Raw genomic sequence first — 19,166 nt, forward strand, 5'->3', positions numbered from 1 at the left:
ATTTTATATATCTTGTACTAGAGAAAGGGCAGCATAAAGCCTTTTCAGGTGGTCTAGGTATGAAAAGTTCACCCAAGGAGCACCTGGGTGGCTCAGTCGGTTGAGCATCCAACTCTTGATTTCTGATCTCAGGATCATGGGATTGAGCTCCTTGTGGAGCTCTGTGCCAAGCATGTAGCCTGCTTATGATAAATAAAATTAAAAGAAAATTTCAAAAAAATAATAAAAATTTCAAAAGAATAAAAATAAAATTTCAAAGAAAACTTGCTGATGGCTTCTATGCATTGGTAGAATTCAAGTTAAGTTGTCAAAATGTCCATCCATCACCAACTGATTCTTCAACAAGGGTTGATTTCAATCACAGCAGCATGTACAATGAAATCAGTATTTCTCAAATGCACACAATACAACTTGAAGACAAGAAAGTGTACATTGCCCAGGTCTCCAATGGGTTTTACATGGTAAATTTTGCAAAATAATTTTGATTCCTAGCATATTCCAGCATAAATTTGAAAACAAAATGTAGTGAACATATAACATAGCCCCTGAGATTTTTTTCAACAGTAATTGAACAATTTATGAGAAAACATATGCAAACAATATTTAAATAGAACAATAAAAGTACATTAACATTTGTATTCATATGCTGTCCTACTGCAGGTAAAGGACAAACTATTAGAAGCTTACTATATCCTAGACTCCTGACTTCATCAATGACAGATGAACTAGAGTTTGTGTATGGTGATGGCAGAGACTTTGGTTAACTGCTTATCTCCAGGACCTAGGATAGTGCCAGGCACATACAACGTGCTCAATAAATATTTGTTGAATGAATAAATGAGTAAGAAGGTTGACACAGAATTATACTTATCTTAATTATCATAACTCATATACTTGAAAAACTGGTTCTAATATTGAAATCTTTATGCTACAACTATACATATATATACATTTTTGTATCTGTCTCTATTTTTTATTTTTGTATGATATGCTCATACAAATGAGGGAAATGAAAATACATCACTAGTAAAATACTAAGCACACACAATAATAGAAGAAATATTTAAATGTGTCGACAGGGGTCTGTACCCTATGGCTCTTGGGCCAAATCCATCATGCCCATTAATTTATGTATTATCTGTGTTCTTTTGAGCTACAGTGATGGAATTGAATATCTGCAACAAAGATGATATGGCATACAAAACTTAAAACATTTACTATCTGGCCTTTCTACAGGAAAAGTCTACCTATCTCTGGTGTAAATCAATTTTGATATACTACCAATTAAGTTAGTAAAAACTGTAATGACAGCTCTTCCAAAAAGTAGTTATGAAGTGGCAAGAAAACCAAAGGAGCATAGGCTCTTATAAAAGGATTGCCAAAACAGAAACAGTCTTATCCTATGAACCCAGAACTCACTACAAACCCTTAAAGCTGTGTTTAGGGGCGACTGGGTGGCTCAGTCAGCTGAGCATCCCACTTCTGATTTTGGCTCAAGTCATGATCCCCGGGTCATGGGACAGAGCTCTGAGTTGGGCTCTGCACTGAACGTGGAGCCTGCTTAAGATTCTTTCCTTCTCTCTTTCTCTCCCTCCCTCTCCCTCTGCTCCACCTGCTCATGCTCTCTCTCTCTCTCTCTCTCTCTCTCTCTCTCTTTCTAAAAAAAAAAGCCATGTTTAATAACCCCATAAAATTGTAAATTTTATTAAGACATAACCTTTAACCTTTTATTGCAAATGTTTTAGAGTTACAGTAAAAAAAAGAAAAAAAGCAAATTCCAGAATTTTCTTTTTTTACACTTACATGTTTTACCATCCTTACACATGGTGAAAGTACAATTTTTGTCAGCTAAGAAAAGAAACCACTTTTTGTTTTGGGGTTTTTTCCCCCTAAAGAAAAGTACACACCTTTGATGAGTATCTTCCAAATATCACAAGAAGGCATCAGTTTACATGTCTCAATGATTTTTTAGCCTTTATATTTGTAAAATAAAATACAAACACATAAAATGATACTAACAAATGCATATGGTAAAAACACTTTATGGAAGGCAGAATTCTAAAGACCTTCTTCCAGGATTCTAGCTTCCTGATCGTTCAGTCAAACACCAATCTAGGTACTGCTGTGAAAGGGCTCTGAAGATAGAATTGAATTTACTCGTCAGCTGACCTTAAAATAGGGAGTTTAGTCTGGATTATCATGTGGGACCAATGTAATCACATGAACCCTTAAAAACAGAAGAAGAAAGAAATACAAATCAAAACCACCTCACACCTGTCACAATGGCTAACAGTAACAACTCAGGCAACAACAGATGTTGGCAAGGATGTGGAGAAAGAGGATCTCTTTTGCACTGCTGGTGGGAATGCAAGCTGGTGCAGCCACTCTGGAAAACAGTATGGAGGTTCCTCAAAAAATTATAAATAGAACTACCCTATGACCCAGCAATTGGGACTATTGATTATTATTCAAGGGATACAGGTATACTGTTTTGAAGGGGCACATGCACCACAATGTTTATAGCAGCACTATCAACAACAGCCAAAGTATGGAAAGAGCCCAAATGTCCATCGATGGATGAATGATAAAGAAGATGTGGTATATATACAAATGGAGTAGTACTCAGCAATCGAATGAAATCTTGCCATTTGCAACTACGTGGATGGAACTAGAGGGTATTACACTACGTGAAATTAGTCAGAGAAAAACAAGTATCATATGACTTCACTCAAATGAGGACTTTAAGATACAAAACAGATGAACATAAAGAAAGGGAAGCAAAAATAATATAAAAACAAGGAGAGGGACAAAACATAAGAGACTCTTAAATACAGAGAACAAACTGAGGGCTGCTGGAGGGGTTGTGGGTGGGGGCATGGGCTAAATGGGTAAGGGGCATTAAGGAAGACACTTGTTGGGATGAGCACTGGGTGTTATATGTAGGGGATGAATCACTGAAATCTACTCCTGAAATCATTATAGCACCATATGCTAACTAACTTAGATGTAAATTTAAAAACAAACAAACAAGAAAACAAACATGTTAATCCCTTAAAAAAAATTCTCTTTCCCTCTTCTCCTTTTGTGCTCACTCTGTCTCTAAAATTAAAATTAAATTAAATTAAAAAATAAAATAAAATAAAATAATAAAATAAAATAAAATAAAATAAAATAAAATAAAATAAAATAAAATAAAATAAAATAAAAAACAGAAGAGGAAAGCAGAAGGAGCCATGGGACAGATTCAAAGCATAAAAAGGACTCAACCCACAGTCGCTGATTGTGGATAGAAGGGACAATGTAAAAGGAATGTGGGTAACCTTGACAAGTTCAGAGAGGCTCTTGGCTGTCATCCAGCAAGAAAACAGGTTCCTCAGCCCTGCAGCCACAAGGATCTGAATTCCACCAAAAGCCTGAATGAGTCTGGAGCCCCCAGTGTAACAGCACAGCTGACCAAGAACTAGATTTCAGCCTTGTGAGACCACATCAGAGAATCCAGTCAAGCTCACCTGAACTTCTGTGAGATAGTTAATTTTGTGTTTTGAGCCACTAGTTTTCAGTAATTTGTTCTGGAAACAATAGGAAATTAAGACAATGCCCTTGAAACCCTCACCCAAGTCAAGAACTACAGCTTTACCCACCACTCATAAGACCCACTATGTGGCCCATCCCAAACACAACACCTTTTGCCTTTACGGTAATTGCTTCCTTGTATTTGACAGTCCTGTCACGAACATAAGCCCCAGGCATTACCTATACTTTAGTCTTACCCAATTTTTTTAAAAAAATCAACATGTCTGTTAAAGTCACTTTGATTGCCAGTGTCCCTCTCTACCCCCTTCTTTCAGTGCATCTGTGGAAGACCGCAAGCTATTTAAACTGCAGGGTTTCCCTCTGTCTGTATTTGTTTGCATGTGAGCAATGCAAGTCCAGCAAGCTTCTCTGCCCTCTCTTTTTCTGGCAAACTGGCCACAGAATCCAGAGCCTTGATCAATCTGACCTGATCCCTTGGGGAAGACTATAGGCAGTAGTGTATGCTTTCATCAGGAGGCATATCATGTCTGATTTTCTCTCTTGTGATGTTAATAGTTCAATGCCTAGACCTCTCTCGTGTGTGTTGCAACACAATTATAAGCCTATCAGTTCTTTTTATTCATTGGAATACTTTTATAAAAAGATGCTTCTCGTCTACTATATGTTACCAGTAGAGCAGTTTATACGGAAAGACAAAATAAATGCTTGGTTCTTTCCTTTTTTTTTTTTTCCTAAAACCAGTTTTCAAAACAATAAATCCATTCCCTATCATCTTTCAAAAATTACCAATTATTTTCTTAATAGTGAACTTAAGGATTTAAATGTATTTGATGAGGTATACTCTAGCAATGAAAATCTTCATTAAGCTCAAATGGTCCCATCTTTGGCCAGTGAATTGGCCTCTTCAAATCCGCTGCCGCTGGCCACCAGCCCCAGTGGTCTCTAATGGCTTCCTTGAAATTTGACATGACAGGTTGTTGCAAGCTCATTTGTGCCTGTCCTGCCCCAGAACCTAGAATCAACCATTTTTCCGAGAAGCCCTGGATCCTTGTGGTGGAAGATAGTATTACAACACCACAATCTAGGTGATTCTTAAATCTAGTTGGGATTAATGACATTTTTAAAAGTTGAAACAAGATCAACCTGGCAAGATACAATTAGTGATGTTACTATGACTCACCAGCAAAGTGTCAACAAAGATGTTAGAATATGAAGTTTGGACCCAACATGCAAAACAAATACATTTTACTCTTTTGAAATAACCCGTGGCTACCTGACAAGACAATATTGATAATAGCTGAGATTTTTTTTTAATGACTGCTGAACATTTTATAATTTCAGAAGATAATATGTATTTTCACTAATGAAGCTAGCTTTAAACTAGCCAAACCAAAATCACTCACTGACTCTCTCCCAATTGCAAATTTTACCATACAGGTATCCAGGAAATGGGTAAACCTTACTCATAATTTGACTTAGGAACAAATTTCCTATTATTCTTCTCTCAATTTGCCCAAATGGTTTAATCAAAGAATGCTGGTTAAGTATGCAAGGTTAAGAGCCAAAACTGTAGTCATTAGTTAAACCCATTTTTAACCAAAATACTGTATCACCCATGTTATTCATAATCGACTTCTAAGATTCTTCTTAAATCTGAAGTTCTATGAATCCATATATATTGTAAATTAATTTCAGCAAATTTTTGTTAAGAAGCTACCACTCTAGATACTTGCTACCTAGGAGTGGAAGGGAAGGAAATGGATAAAATGAAAAATAAATCAAAGTAACTTACGATAAGAATTGTAATTATAATGTACAGAAATGTAACATAATATTAAAATAAAATATAGAGTAGCATACAATTATTAAAAATCCTATCCCAGAAATATATACACCATATAAACTATAAGAAAAGCAAAACAAAATAGTAGAATATAGAACAGTATGCATATTTTGATACAAAATTTGCTTTTTTATTTTTACTTTTTTAAATTTTTTTAATGTTTATTTATTTTTGAGAGAGACAGAGAGACAGAGCACGAGTTGGGGAGGGTCATAGAGAGAGGGAGACACAGAATCTGAAAGAGGCTCCGGGCTCTGAGCTGTCAGCACAGAGCCCAACACAGGGCTCAAACCCACGAGATGTGAGATCGTGACCCAAGCCGAAGTCAGATGCCCAACTGACTGAGCCACCCAGGTGCCCCCCAAAATTTGCTTTTTTAAATGAAAGTATCACACAAGTAACTAGAGAAGTCTAAAGAAGATAAACCAAAATGTTAACAGTATGTTTTTTATGATCTTAGGTATTTAAGGTTATAGTCATTTCTAAATAAATGTTTAACTATGAATAATGTTTTAACTTTAACAAAATATATTTAAACATATAAAAATAAATAGGTCAGCCAAAGAAAGGCAAATACTATATCATTCAGGTCATGATCCCAGGGTTGTGGGATCTAGTGCCAGGCTGAGCTCTGTGCTTGGTGTGGAGCCTCCTTGAGATTCTCTCTCTCCTGCTCCCTCTGTCTCTCCCCTGCTTGCATGCACATGCTTTCTCTCTCCCTCAAAAAACCAAAAATTGAAAAAGAAAAAAAATATTTAAAATAAATAAAATTTCATTTTAATAAAATATATTTAAATGTATAACATGCTCCACACAAAAACTTGTAAACAAATGTTTATGGCAACATAAGTCATAATAGCCAAAGGTACAAACAACCTAAATATCCATCAACTGATGAACAGATAAACAAAATGTGGTATAGCCGTACAATGGAATACTGTTTTCTAATGAAAACAATGAAATACTGATACACTACAACATAATGAACATTGAAAACGTTATGCTAATGGAAGGAAGACCATCATAAAAGGTGACAACTTGATGCTTCGATGTATCTGGTATGTCCAGACTACACAAATGTATAAAGGCAGAAAGTAGTTTAGTGGTTTCCAGGGAGTGGGGAGAGAGAAGAAAGCTGAGTGATGGCTGATGGGTACTGGCTTTCTTTGTGGGGTGATGAAAATGCTCTGGAATCAGATAGTGGTCATAATTGCACAACTTTGTTCAGATCCTAAAAACCACTGAAATTTACACTTCAAAGAGGGAAAGATTTTATGGCAGTAAATTACATCTCCATTAAAAAATTTTAATATGCATAACATGGATAATAATATAATTCATTCAACAGACAAGTAGGTTTTTTAGAGATCTATACAAATGAGAAGGTGGAAGGAACCAGGAAAGTTTTTACAAAGAAGCTGGCATTTGTGTGGGGTCTTAGCTGCAGAAACGGGGGCAGTATCTGCCCAAATTGTAGCAAGCATGACAAATTATTAAAGCTAATGTTATTACAGCAATAAGTACTTGGCTAACACAATTTATAATGCTTTTAAACTAACAAGGATTCGCTTTTAAGCCAGATCCACTAAAGACAAAAAAAAAAATCAGCCTAATGTCAGATATTGATAAGCCCCCAAAAGAATGAAGAATTTTGTAGATTGTACATGTATTTCTTAACCAAAAACTCTAAATTCTCCTTCAGCATTTCCATCACTGCACCAGTAATGTTAAAATGATACCTATTTGGCATGCTGCAGCCTGCCAAGGGTAAATACATTTTTATCTTTTAGAAATCACATCATTTTGTATTAGCAGAACGTGCAGAAAAGCATGCCTTCTTCTTTATCATGTTAACCACAGTGAGCCCTCATCAGTCCAGCTGGTTTACATAATGTAACTTGCCTGGAGCATAGCAGTCACACGTTTGTAATCTCATCCATCTAGGATGCACATATATCAATCACCTTTTATGTTGTGTCAGGAAGAATGAAGAAAAGCTCTAGTTTTGTCTGTTTTAATCAGTGTTTAGCTGGATTAAAATTCAACATGGATTTTCACTTCTTTATGCACACAATCAAGAGAGAATTATTTTCCAGAATATTTTCAGAAAATGTGCCCATTTAAAGATTGATTTACAAACCTAGAGGTCATGGATGGTATAAACAAAGTATTGAAACATTACCAAATACATCTTCTCAGCTATTACAATTTAAGTATAAATGTACTTCCAAAGGTAGATTTTCAAATAAAAGTTACCTTTTTGTAATCATTGGCTGGCCAACAATTTCTTGGGCAACTCCATTCCTCAAGAACATTGTATATTTAAACCAGGTACACTCTGTACTTCATTTTCTGCTTTCTTTCCATCTTTTAATGTTGATGTATATCCTTGTCTTGAACTGTAGACTGTCCAATACACAGAACTTTCTCTGACCTGATTTGTAGGAATGTCATAAAGCTATGCACCACCATCCCCATTTAACTAATGTACTCATCTTTGAATGCTCTAAGTATTATGAGAAAAACCACACTGGAAGGTATCGGAAAACTCTTAGGATAACACTGAGAAGTCATCAATTTACAATTCTCCAAAGCCTCCCTTCATCATTTCTAGTTAAAGCCTTAAATCCTTAGCACGGTGAAAACCAGCTATCATCTGGCCTCTGCCTAGCTTTCCTATTCTCCCTGTCTTACCACTTTGCTTAACACACTCCAGAACATAGTTGTACTTGCATTTACCAAATGTTTACTCTTGCTTCTCTACTTTTTTCATGCCTCCTTCTCTCTTCTGGGACATCTGTCTCTTCCTGGTTCTCTGAATGCTACTTTTTCAAGACTGGACATTGGAAAACTTCATTCAACTTTCTCCTCCTCAGCTAGCTCGCCTGAGTCAGGTCTAAAGGGCAATACTATGATCCTTTTTTTTTTTAAGTTTATTAATTTATTTTGAGAGAGAGCATGCCTCTTAGTGTAGAGGAGGGGCAGAAAGAGTCCCAAGAGGGCTTGGCACTGATGCGGGGCTTGAACTCAAGAACCACAAGATCATGATCTGAGCTAAAGTCAGACACTTAACCAACTGAGCCACCAAGGTGCCCCATCTTTGATCTGATCTTTCTCCTGCCTGAGATACTGCCTGACACATAGTTAATGACTAATGTATTTTTCTAAGTGAATGAATAATGAACTAACAAACATAAATATGGCAGCATATGTAGTTTCAGCAGGAGCATTGGGTCGGAAGCCTACTGAACTCAACTACCTACTAATTGTGCTATTAGAACAAGCTTCTTGGGGCGCCTGGGCGGCTCAGTCGGTTAAGCGTCCGACTTCGGCTCAGGTCATGATCTCACGGTCCATGAGTTCGAGCCCCACATCGGGCTCTGTGCTGACCGCTCAGAGCCTGGAGCCTGTTTCAGATTCTGTTTCTCCCTCTCTTTCTGCCCCTCCCCTATTCATGCTCTGTCTCTCTCTGTCTCAAAAATAAATAAATGTTAAAAAAAATTAAAAAAAAAAAAGAACAAGCTTAACTCTGTTTGACTCAATTTTCCCATTTATAAAGTTAAAATAATATAAATTGATTAGCTCCTAGCTTTAAATAAGTTAAAATGAGAAACTGCTTAAAATAATACTGAGCACATTATAAATAATGCATATATGTTAATCATTATTGATATTGTCATTATAATTCCTAATATTATGGGGTATATGCCAGGATTATAAAGACTTGGTTTCATCTTCTCAAGAGACTTGAAATTCTTTTTAAAAAAGAGAAAGGAAAAGGAAAAAAAAATGAGGAATACTATATAATATTGTAATTATTACAGGAAAGAAACTAAACCATAGGAGCCAAAAATTGCAACCTCACAAAAGCTAGATTGAATTATTGCAAAGTTAATGAAAGCTAATTTTTTCCACTCTATCTTCTAGAAACTATTTGAACAAAACTATGTTCACTTATTAGATTGCATCAGAAATAGACAAATTATTTTTTAAATATGCACAGTATATTGAATCCTTACTCCCAACCAAACATTACTCCTTGAGTGGAGAATGAGACCCCACAGTCAAAACTTACCAGAATTCACATTATCCCTGGTTTTGCTGTACTCTCTATAAAATCAACAAAAACATAAGCATCTAAGTGACCTTTTCACCTCCCAATATTATACACATATTTTAATCTACACAACCATTGCTCAAAATATTATTGGAACTCAACCTTTTGGAACAGCCTTCATTATCACTTCATGAACAATAGAAGAAAACCTAAAATTTTAGTTAAAATTGACTTTGTCATACAATAGTATATGATCCATTCTATTCACCTGAATCAACCACAAAGAAAGTAAAAGCCTAACTCGCACATACCGAATGCCACAAGGGCTATAAGTACTTTAAAGTTAATACACAGATTGACTACAAATGAGTGTTAGCCATTTCCGATTTTCAAATCTACAAAGGATTGAGAATATTCAAATAATGTTCACAGGCCTTTGAATAATGTTGGAGAAGTTGAAAAACTTGTCAAAGAGACATCTGTTATTCAGAGATTAAAAATCCAGATAAGATTATTTTAAGGAAAATCATGCTCATTACTTTATAGTCCTCCTGTATATGTTTCTCTGTGTATACATGTGAAGAGGTATTAACAAGGATTAGAAAATACACTGAATTATTTTTTCAAACTATTTTCTGCTCCTCCATACCAATTCCTTCCCATGCACTCCAACCCTACTTGTCCCTTCCTTGCAAGAAGACTTTACTACTCACTCCATGAATATAGGCTTAACCATGTGACTTGCCATGGCTGATGAAATGTGGGTGGAAGTGATATGGGCTACTTCTGAAAAAACCTTTGAGAGCTATTCTTTGGTTCTACCATCGGTCTATGTTCTCTGCTTCTTCAGAGCAAGGAAGACACGGAACAGAGGGCTATAACCAAGCCATTTCCAACGTGTTACACAAATGAGAAATACATCACTGTTACTATAAGCCTCTGAGATTACAGAGCTGTTTGTTACTGCAACATAAGGGTCTAAACTGACTGATAAAGATAGCACTTTTTGAGGGGGCAAAAGGGAACTAAAGTGAATGGATAATTTGAAAGCTAAACCAACTTTCACTATGGCTTTAATATTGAGGATTCATACCACTCCTCTCTCTCTGAGCCCCCAGGACATTTATTATTATGTACAATAAACAGCTTATCTCTCTCTGGTAGAATATACATTAATATCCTCATTGAGTAAGCAAGTAATTAAAAGCAGAGGACACATCATAATTGTGTCCTAGATGAATTCTGTGGAAAGCAGAAGGTAAAAACAAACATCCATCTACATCAGGATCAGTGATGTAATTGCTGTGAAGCATTTCCTACCTAAATGGAAGAGTGAATCAACAGATCCTGAATAAAATGAAATTCAGAAAGTATACTTATGAGGAGTATGCCTACTCTAATTCTAGAATGTTCTTTTAAAAATTATTTCTCAAAGCTGAAAGAAATTTAGGATGTCAAAGCCTTTGGGTGTTTACCACAGAGAATTCTGAAACACAGTAAAACAAAAACAGATTATGATGGCTGAGTAAACACTGTGGATGACCCTACAGTCACATTTAGGAAAAATGCTAAATACACTGAAAATATCCAAGGAAGATTCTGAAGATAGTAAACTGGGCCAAAATTTACAGCTAAGTAGATCAGCCTGCTGAGTTTGAATATTTTTTTTTTAGGAGTATTAGTATGGGCCAAACAAAAAATAAGAAAAAACAAACATTTTTTTTTAAACTACCACTGACATTTTGAGGTTTGAAGAAGGTAGAAATAAAACTGCATACTTGAGTCCTGTTTCAGACCTTATCAAATCAAACTGAAGGGCAATTTTTTTCTGCCAAGAAGATATAATCAATAAAGGATGAAGCATCAAAGGCAGGCATACACCTTCTTTGTTAAATGTATTTAAGGAAAAAGTTTGCAAGCACAAACATGTCTGCCCCCTTTTCACGTCTGAGATTGCTAACACTGAGCAGGAACAGATGATTCCGATAGGGTTTGACATGCCCAGTGGAACAAGAACTGTAAACACTCAGTTCATGTGCCAAGGATCCTCGCGCAAACTAATTTCAGAGAATTTTACCGTTGAATCCCTAAAATATTAAACATGTTCTCCCTATTGCTTAGATTTATTTGATACAATTTCATAGGTTTATAGCAATTATATTTCCCCAAAAACATCTAAATGGTAAATAACACCCACCGATCCTTAAGGTAAGAAAGAAGTAGGGCAACAGCCCCTGGCCATGCAAGCCTTACCTCAAGTAACAACATCAAGGAGAAGGTCCCTAGGAAACCTGCGTTCCTTTTCCTCTTCCCAAGCACTGACCCCTCTGCCCATACTATGGTCACCTCCACTGTGTAGTTTCCCCTGAGTTCTTCCCCCTCCTCTCCCCTCACTTTGCTATCACGACTGTGTCTCTCTTAAGATGACTGTCTTCATCATCGTCGATGGTATGTGAAGTAGTGATTATATTTAGCTTTCTCAAAAAAAAGTGGGGGAAGGGGGGTTGCTGAAGAATCTCTGGCTGATAGAGGGAGTGCTCAGAGGAGGGGATGAAATAAGGATTATTACCCCTGTTTCTAGATTAAGGCTAAAGAAGAATAAAGCCAGTCCTGGGAAGCCTGGATGGCTCAGTCGGTTGAGCGTCGGAATTGATAACAGCTCAGGTCATGATCCCAGGGTCATGGGATAGAGCCCCCCATCGGGCTCTGTGTGGAGCGTGGAGCCTGCTTAGGATTCTCTCTCTCTCTCTCTCTCTCTCTCTCTCCCTCTCCCCTGCTCTCACTCTCTCTAAAATAAGAAAAGTAAATAAAATAAAGCCAGCCTTGTCAAGCACTATGTTGGATATTTTGCTTCCTTTATCTAAAATAGTCTTCACAGGGGGCGCCTGGGTGGCGCAGTCGGTTAAACGTCCGACTTCAGCCAGGTCACGATCTCGCGGTCCGTGAGTTCGAGCCCCGCGTCAGGCTCTGGGCTGATGGCTCAGAGCCTGGAGCCTGTTTCCGATTCTGTGTCTCCCTCTCTCTCTGCCCCTCCCCCGTTCATGCTCCGTCTCTCTCTGTCCCAAAAATAAATAAACGTTTAAAAAAAATAAATAAATAAAAAATAAAATAAAATAGTCTTCACAAAAATAACACTGAGGGCAGGTGTTATTGATACCATCTTACAGAGGAAGAAATTCACATGAGGAATTATTAAGGACCATGCTCATTCTTTAGCTAAGGATGAAGAAAAGCCAAAACCCAGACCTCCTGATTCCTGTTCCAGCGCTCTCTATCCATGGGTCCAAGCTAAGGCAGCACTTCCCCATAGCAGCTTCCAATAAGCTCATCGCTTCTTATATTCCCCACCCCCTACATTTCATCGGCATCCTCTTGCACAGGGAAGAACGTGGTTTTTATAGAAGTACATTCATCCTGTGTAAAATTTATTGAATGCTCAGTTTCAGAGTTACAGAAAAAAATCACAGCGTAAAAACATTATATTTAACGAGGTGTTACATTTTTTCCATTCTTCTTTTGGTATTTTAGACATTATTCTCCTAGGTCAGAACACCATCATTTACTCCATGTTCCTGGGTTTGCAGTTTATTTGATCACAGTTAATGCTAATTGAGATCATGTGCCTATGAAACAGTGTCTGACAATGTCACCTTACAGTTAAAATACTGTCTAAAGTATCATTTGGAACCTTAAGAAATAGAAGAAATAGAACCCTCAGTGTACAAACATTAGATGGGAGATAGAGTTCATAGAACTTCCTTGTGCCTTGGAAATTAGCAACTTAATTGAATCTTCTAGACCAGCAGAAGGAAGCCAAGACTAGTTAAAACGCTGACTTTCTACAAGCTAACTCTAGGTGGGGAGTATAATTTAGACCTCATAGAAAACTCTTTTCCTGCCCATTCTGGTTCCTTGCAGGCCTCCAAATTCATTGCTCTTACAATTAAACCTCTTTATACTCATGAGGAATTTTCTAAGTGTCCTGAGACTTCAAATAAAACGTGCAGCTGGTTAAAGGTTTGCTTTTCTTGTCTCCTAATAGAAATTTATAACTGGGACACCATCTGGGTGAGACACAAGTGACTCAGGTGGTAGCTCTAAACTCCCTCCTTAGCAATTTCACTAGATGTTATATTCTTTTTACCATGATATCCAGCATGTTCCAGGAGGTTTGGCAAATCAGTGTTCCCCTTCCACTAGAGTTATGAAATGCAGATAGGCTTTGAATGGACACAGCGGGGAAAAAAATCTAAAAAGTCAAACTCTTGCAGGTGAGCCTAATTTACCCCTGACTTCCAGCTGCCATCTCCCAGGAAAACTGTGGGCCCTAAGTTGAATAAAAAGTACCCTTTAGTAATGTAAAGCAAATCATTCAACAAAAAAATGATTTACTTGAAATGAAAATCAGTGACAAAGCGTTCAAAGTGTCAAAACTTAAATGCTGAATGTAAACTGAGATTGTCCTGGTCCCCAAACCAGGTGGATCATTAGAAATAGCAAGCATTGATGCCTTCACAGCTTGGCAAACTCCTGGCTGGCTTCAAACTGCTTTGGCACTTCTAATTTTGCATCCAGAGTAACTGCCTTATTCCCTTTGCACCGCTGCATTTGTATGTGCTGGTCTTTCCCCCTAGATATTGTTAGCACCGAGTCAACAAAATTGCCTAAGGGTGAAGAAACGGAAACTCCTCACCTCTCTCCAAGAGGCTCAGTGATTTGTTTGTTTCTTTTCTCATCCCACCTCGACCTTTCCCCTACCACTGTCATAGTACAGGGCCAAGGCTTCAAATATTAACAAATACTTTTTGAACATTCCTTTGGACCCATTTTCTTTGGCAAATTAAAATTTCTCTATCTGTGGACCTTCAATAACCACAACAAATGATTTCGTTGATTTAAGTGATTTTTAAGACTCTTCAACTACTTCTCTTCCTACTCACCAAAAGAAAAGGCAAGATTTTAAAATGATTTCCCTGAACACTGCCTTCCTTCCTCACTCACTCTGGTATCAAAGACTTAGAAATGAGTTCTAATGGGGTGCTCATGAAGGACAGAGGAAAGCAATATACATCTCATTGACTTCCTATCTTACTCTTTGGTCAACTAATTTAGGTGGCATACTCTAAGCACAGGTAATAGTGAACCCAAAGAGAAAATGAAGAACTAGCTGTATTCATTGTTGAATATAACAAATTACTACATATTCAGACATTTAAAGCAATACAAATTTATTACCTTGCATTTCTTAGATTAGAAGTCCAATAGGGCGCCTGGGTGGCGCAGTCGGTTAAGCGTCCGACTTCAGCCAGGTCACGATCTCACGGTCCGTGAGTTCGAGCCCCGCGTCGGGCTCTGGGCTGATGGCTCAGAGCCTGGAGCCTGTTTCCAATTCTGTGTCTCCCTCTCTCTCTGCCCCTCCCCCGTTCATGCTCTGTCTCTCTCTGTCCCAAAAATAAACTAAAAAAAAAAAAAAAAAAAGAATAAATAGATTAGAAGTCCAATAAAACAGCCTCATCAAGGTGTCTGCAGGGATACATCCCTTCGAGAGGCTCTTGGAGTAAATCCATGTTCTTGCCTTTTCCAGCTTCTAGAAGCCACCCATCTTTCCTCCATCTTTGTTCCTTTCCTCCATCTTCCAAATCAGCAACATTGCATCTCTAACCATTTCTTCTTCTGTAGTATCCCTTATCTCTGACAGAGCCAGGAAAAATTCTCTGCTTTTCAAAACCTGTGTGATTAGGGGCTCCTGGGTGGCTCAGTCACAGACCCTGTGAATTTCTTTTGGGAACCCCTGAAGCTCCCAGACCATCTTCTAAAGCCACTGCTATAGTCTATGACCTACATTGGCTTGATAAGCAAACTTCAGCTTTCATTGTGTGACCCTCCCTTCAATCAAAAGAAGTCAGGGCAGAATGAAGGTGAATCGCTCTCTTGTAAATAGGGTTTGCCTCCTATATTTACTCAATTTTCTCTTCCCAGTAAAATGTTCTACCAAGTAATATAAAAATGTGTACAGGTCTTTTGTTAAAGGTCTTCTGAAAGTCAAATTCTGCTTTCACTGGTTCATCCTACTATACATGCTTTCATCTCTCTCTCAGAGTATCTTCTTCCACCCATTATGTTATTCATACTTATGTAGTCAAGAACTATCCTTGGGGCACCTTGGTGGCTCAGTTGGTTAAGCGTCCAACTTCAGCTCAGGTCATGATCTCACAGTCCTTGAGTTCTAGCCCTGCAACAGGCTTTGTACTGACAGCTCAGAGCCTGGAGCCTGCTTCAGATTCTGTGTCTCCCTCTCTCTCTGCCCCTCCCCTGCTCATGTTCTTTCTTTCAAAAATAAATAAACATTTAAAAAAGAAAAGAAAAGAAAAGAATTGTCCTTTATCTTAGAATTCCCATCAAACTGTTCCTACATGAAATCCCAAAGATTAATTATAATCTTCAGGGTGTGAAGGAAAATATTTGATGTGGGTACAAGTTAGGTAAGTACAACAACTAGTCCAAACCATGTTTCCAGAAGAATAGTTATGACAGTCTCAACATTGGTTATGAGCAAGGAAACTGGAGTAGGAATCACTGTGGTGTATTTTTTAAAGACATTGGTCCTTTGAAAAGCTATAGCAACAAAAATAGTGCTGGATATTTGCAAAAAAAAAAAAAAGGATGCTAAAAGTAAATCACACAAGTTTGTCCTTCCTCATCCAAAACCGACTCATATAACCTGGAATACTGTGGACAATTCTGACTGCCATATTTAAAGGAAACATAGCCAAACTAGAGGAAGACCAAGGAGGTTGACAAAAATGCTAAAGAGAAAGAAGGCATTTTCTCAAACACGAGAGATTAAAAGAAGGAAAGAGAGTTGGAAGAATGAATGAAGTCCTGGAAATCATAAAAGGTATAGCTAGCGTATAGAGTTATTTACCAAATCTGAGAGTTCACAAACTGTCTTTAACTTGTGGAACTCATGAGTGACACAATTTTAAAATATGAATAGGTTTGAGAAGGGTTTCTGGAAGAGTCACATTGTAGAATGGAACTTTGGGATGCATTTCTCAAATGTACTAGGGTGGTTGTTATAAAGGACAATCATACCTGCTATTATTAAAACGCCCCCTGGTGCTGTCAGATAAACAACAATCCTATACCTGTATCTGTATACTTTAAGTACAAAGATTATTTAATGAGGATCCCTTGGCTTTTCCATTCTCCCACCCTATAAAAAGGGTTCTACTTTTACCCAGTCTGTATTCCTCATTTCTGCCCTACAAGGAGCTCTCACTTTTGCCAGACTGATCCTTTAGGGCTTTGTAGGCAGAATCAGGCAGGTGGCAGGGGAGAAGAGTATAGAAAATTGCAGAACTGGGCCTAGAAAAGTTTTCCTATGTGAAAGGCATTTAAAAAATAAAGATCCAGGTACACCTGCAGAGAATATGCACAGTGGGTGGGAGAGGAGTGGGAAAAGGAATTTTAAAGAGCATTGCTTTTGAGACCTGTAATGGATTTAAGTTACTCTGAAGCTAATTTTGGTTCTTTTGACCACAATATGCCCCAGACCTAACCACACCAGTCAAGACTTAACAAACATTCCCCTTGTGGGCTCATCCAATAATGCCCTTTGGGATTTCCTTTTGAAACACCTAGAATTCTTAATTAATATTCCTGCTCTACCACATGACTCTTTTCAGTATAAAATGGTTAACTTAAACTCTTCAAAGGACCTCATAAGTTGGGTAATTGGAGCACAAGGGAGAATCTGTCACCAGATGCCTTTCACTAAGTTAATTACAGATAAAACCAACACAAGTGGTTAGAAGCAGAGGTTAAAATTTCACTCACTTGGACTTTGTATAATAATGAATTAAATTGTTGGATGCTATTGGCATTCTGCTGGGAATAGGATTTGGAAACGGGAAAACCAGCCAATGAGCGGCCTGCTTTTGTTCTTGAAAGTACTTTAAAGTAACACAAGCCCACCAAGACTCTACCTCCCTTTGATTTTAAATGGTATTTGTGATAGGAACTGTGCAGATGAAGAAGACAACTTATATACGTTTTCTCCACTTAAAATATTTCCTCCATATTTGTATGGATAACAAATCACCTAAATAATTTATAACCCAGGCACTGTGACAGCAATTCAATAGCAATTCCTTTTTTGGAAAATTGATATACTCCACAAATCCAGAAATCACATCACCTGAAAAAGCAGCCAGTACCAGAGAGAGGGAATAGGAAGGGGGAGTGAAGAGAGAGCATAGTAGAAAAGAATCAGAGGACAGTGAATACTACCAACACATGGAAAATGGGATGAGAAGGATCATTTTCCTCTTTGCTCTACTGGGAAAAAAAAAAAGCAAATAAGACTGCTTTGATGCATATACTTCATGTAAATACATTTGCTATTTTTTATGACCTCTAGTAACACATTCCTAAACTAAGGCCCCATCCAAATTCAGAGTCCTTCATTAAACAGACTTTGCATGACGTTGTTCGTGAGAAAATTCTCCTGTGTATAACTATGCAGTTAATGCCTCCCATATTCCATGATAAGATTTTATAACCCCTTCCTTCTGCTGGTGGCGCTAACACACTAAAAACAGACTCCAGAGTGTTGTGATTTTTCACTTTTCCTTCTACAACCACTATAAATTCTGGACCCTGATTTTTCATATGTTCACCATTAAAATATATTAGCTTAAAAACACTAGGTACATTTAATAAAAAAATAAAGCAAATTAAAAAAATAAAAAAATAAAAAAGTTCCCTACCACACTCCCCTCTGGTAATAGCTCTTTCCCTTCTCAAATACCATGTCCTCTTAATTGTTTCAGAGAAGGAAGAAGCTTTCATTGCTCTGTATGACTCAGAAATAAGAAAATACAGTAGGTATACACACAGGGCATTGCAGACACCCTCACTGTCTTCAGCCTTCACTTTTCCCTAGGCACCTAGGCAGGAACAGGTTTCAAATGCAAATAGCTGCAACCTTCCTGCATTGAGCAGCTCTCAGGGCTCAGGCTCTCAGGCTCTCAGGCTGAAGAGTGTATTTGGCCCAGGGGCAGAGCAGGCCAGACCAAGCCAAAAGTGCTGGGGGGAGTGCTGTCCCTGGGAGCAGCCATCAACCACTGACTGACTGACAGTAGAGGACCATCTCTCCAGTGTCCTTGCCTTCGGGTGTGACAACCCCGAGCATGCTGTACAGGCCTCTCAGAGGTCCCACAGGGAATGAGCCCTGGTCACCTGTGGTGGTTACCTGCTCAGAAAAGCATCTCATACCAGCTTCCTCAGTTCCCCACTCCCTCAAAGACACTTCCTGGGATTCCTTCCCAAAAGAGATTACTGGCATTCAAATCCTTATCTCAGGATCTGCTTCTGGGGAAAGGCAACTTAAATCAAAGGGTATGCTGAACAATGTTTACTGATGGGGAGGAAGAATCAGCAAAAAAAAAAAAAAAGTTTTAGAAACTATTGATCTAAAGGAGGCTGATAGGATAGGAGACTCACATCAGAACAAAGCAATGTAGTAACAACTTGACAAGAATCCAGAAAAGCTCCAGAGACAAGGTGACATTTCAAAGAGCTCTTGAAGGATGAATATAAGCTCAGTTAGAGCAGAAGTTGAAAGGACACCCCAGGCAGAGGGACCAACATGATCAAGACCAAGAAAAGATAGTATGCTCAGGATGAGCAGGGAAATGCTGGAGATAAGCAGCAAAAGCGACTCAGGGC

The sequence above is a fragment of the Lynx rufus genome, unplaced genomic scaffold (genome assembly GCF_022079265.1).
Source record: "Lynx rufus isolate CCGP_SWC_20201006 ecotype Redwood Valley unplaced genomic scaffold, mLynRuf1.p SCAF_5, whole genome shotgun sequence".
In the NCBI taxonomy this organism is placed as follows: Eukaryota; Metazoa; Chordata; class Mammalia; order Carnivora; family Felidae; genus Lynx; species Lynx rufus.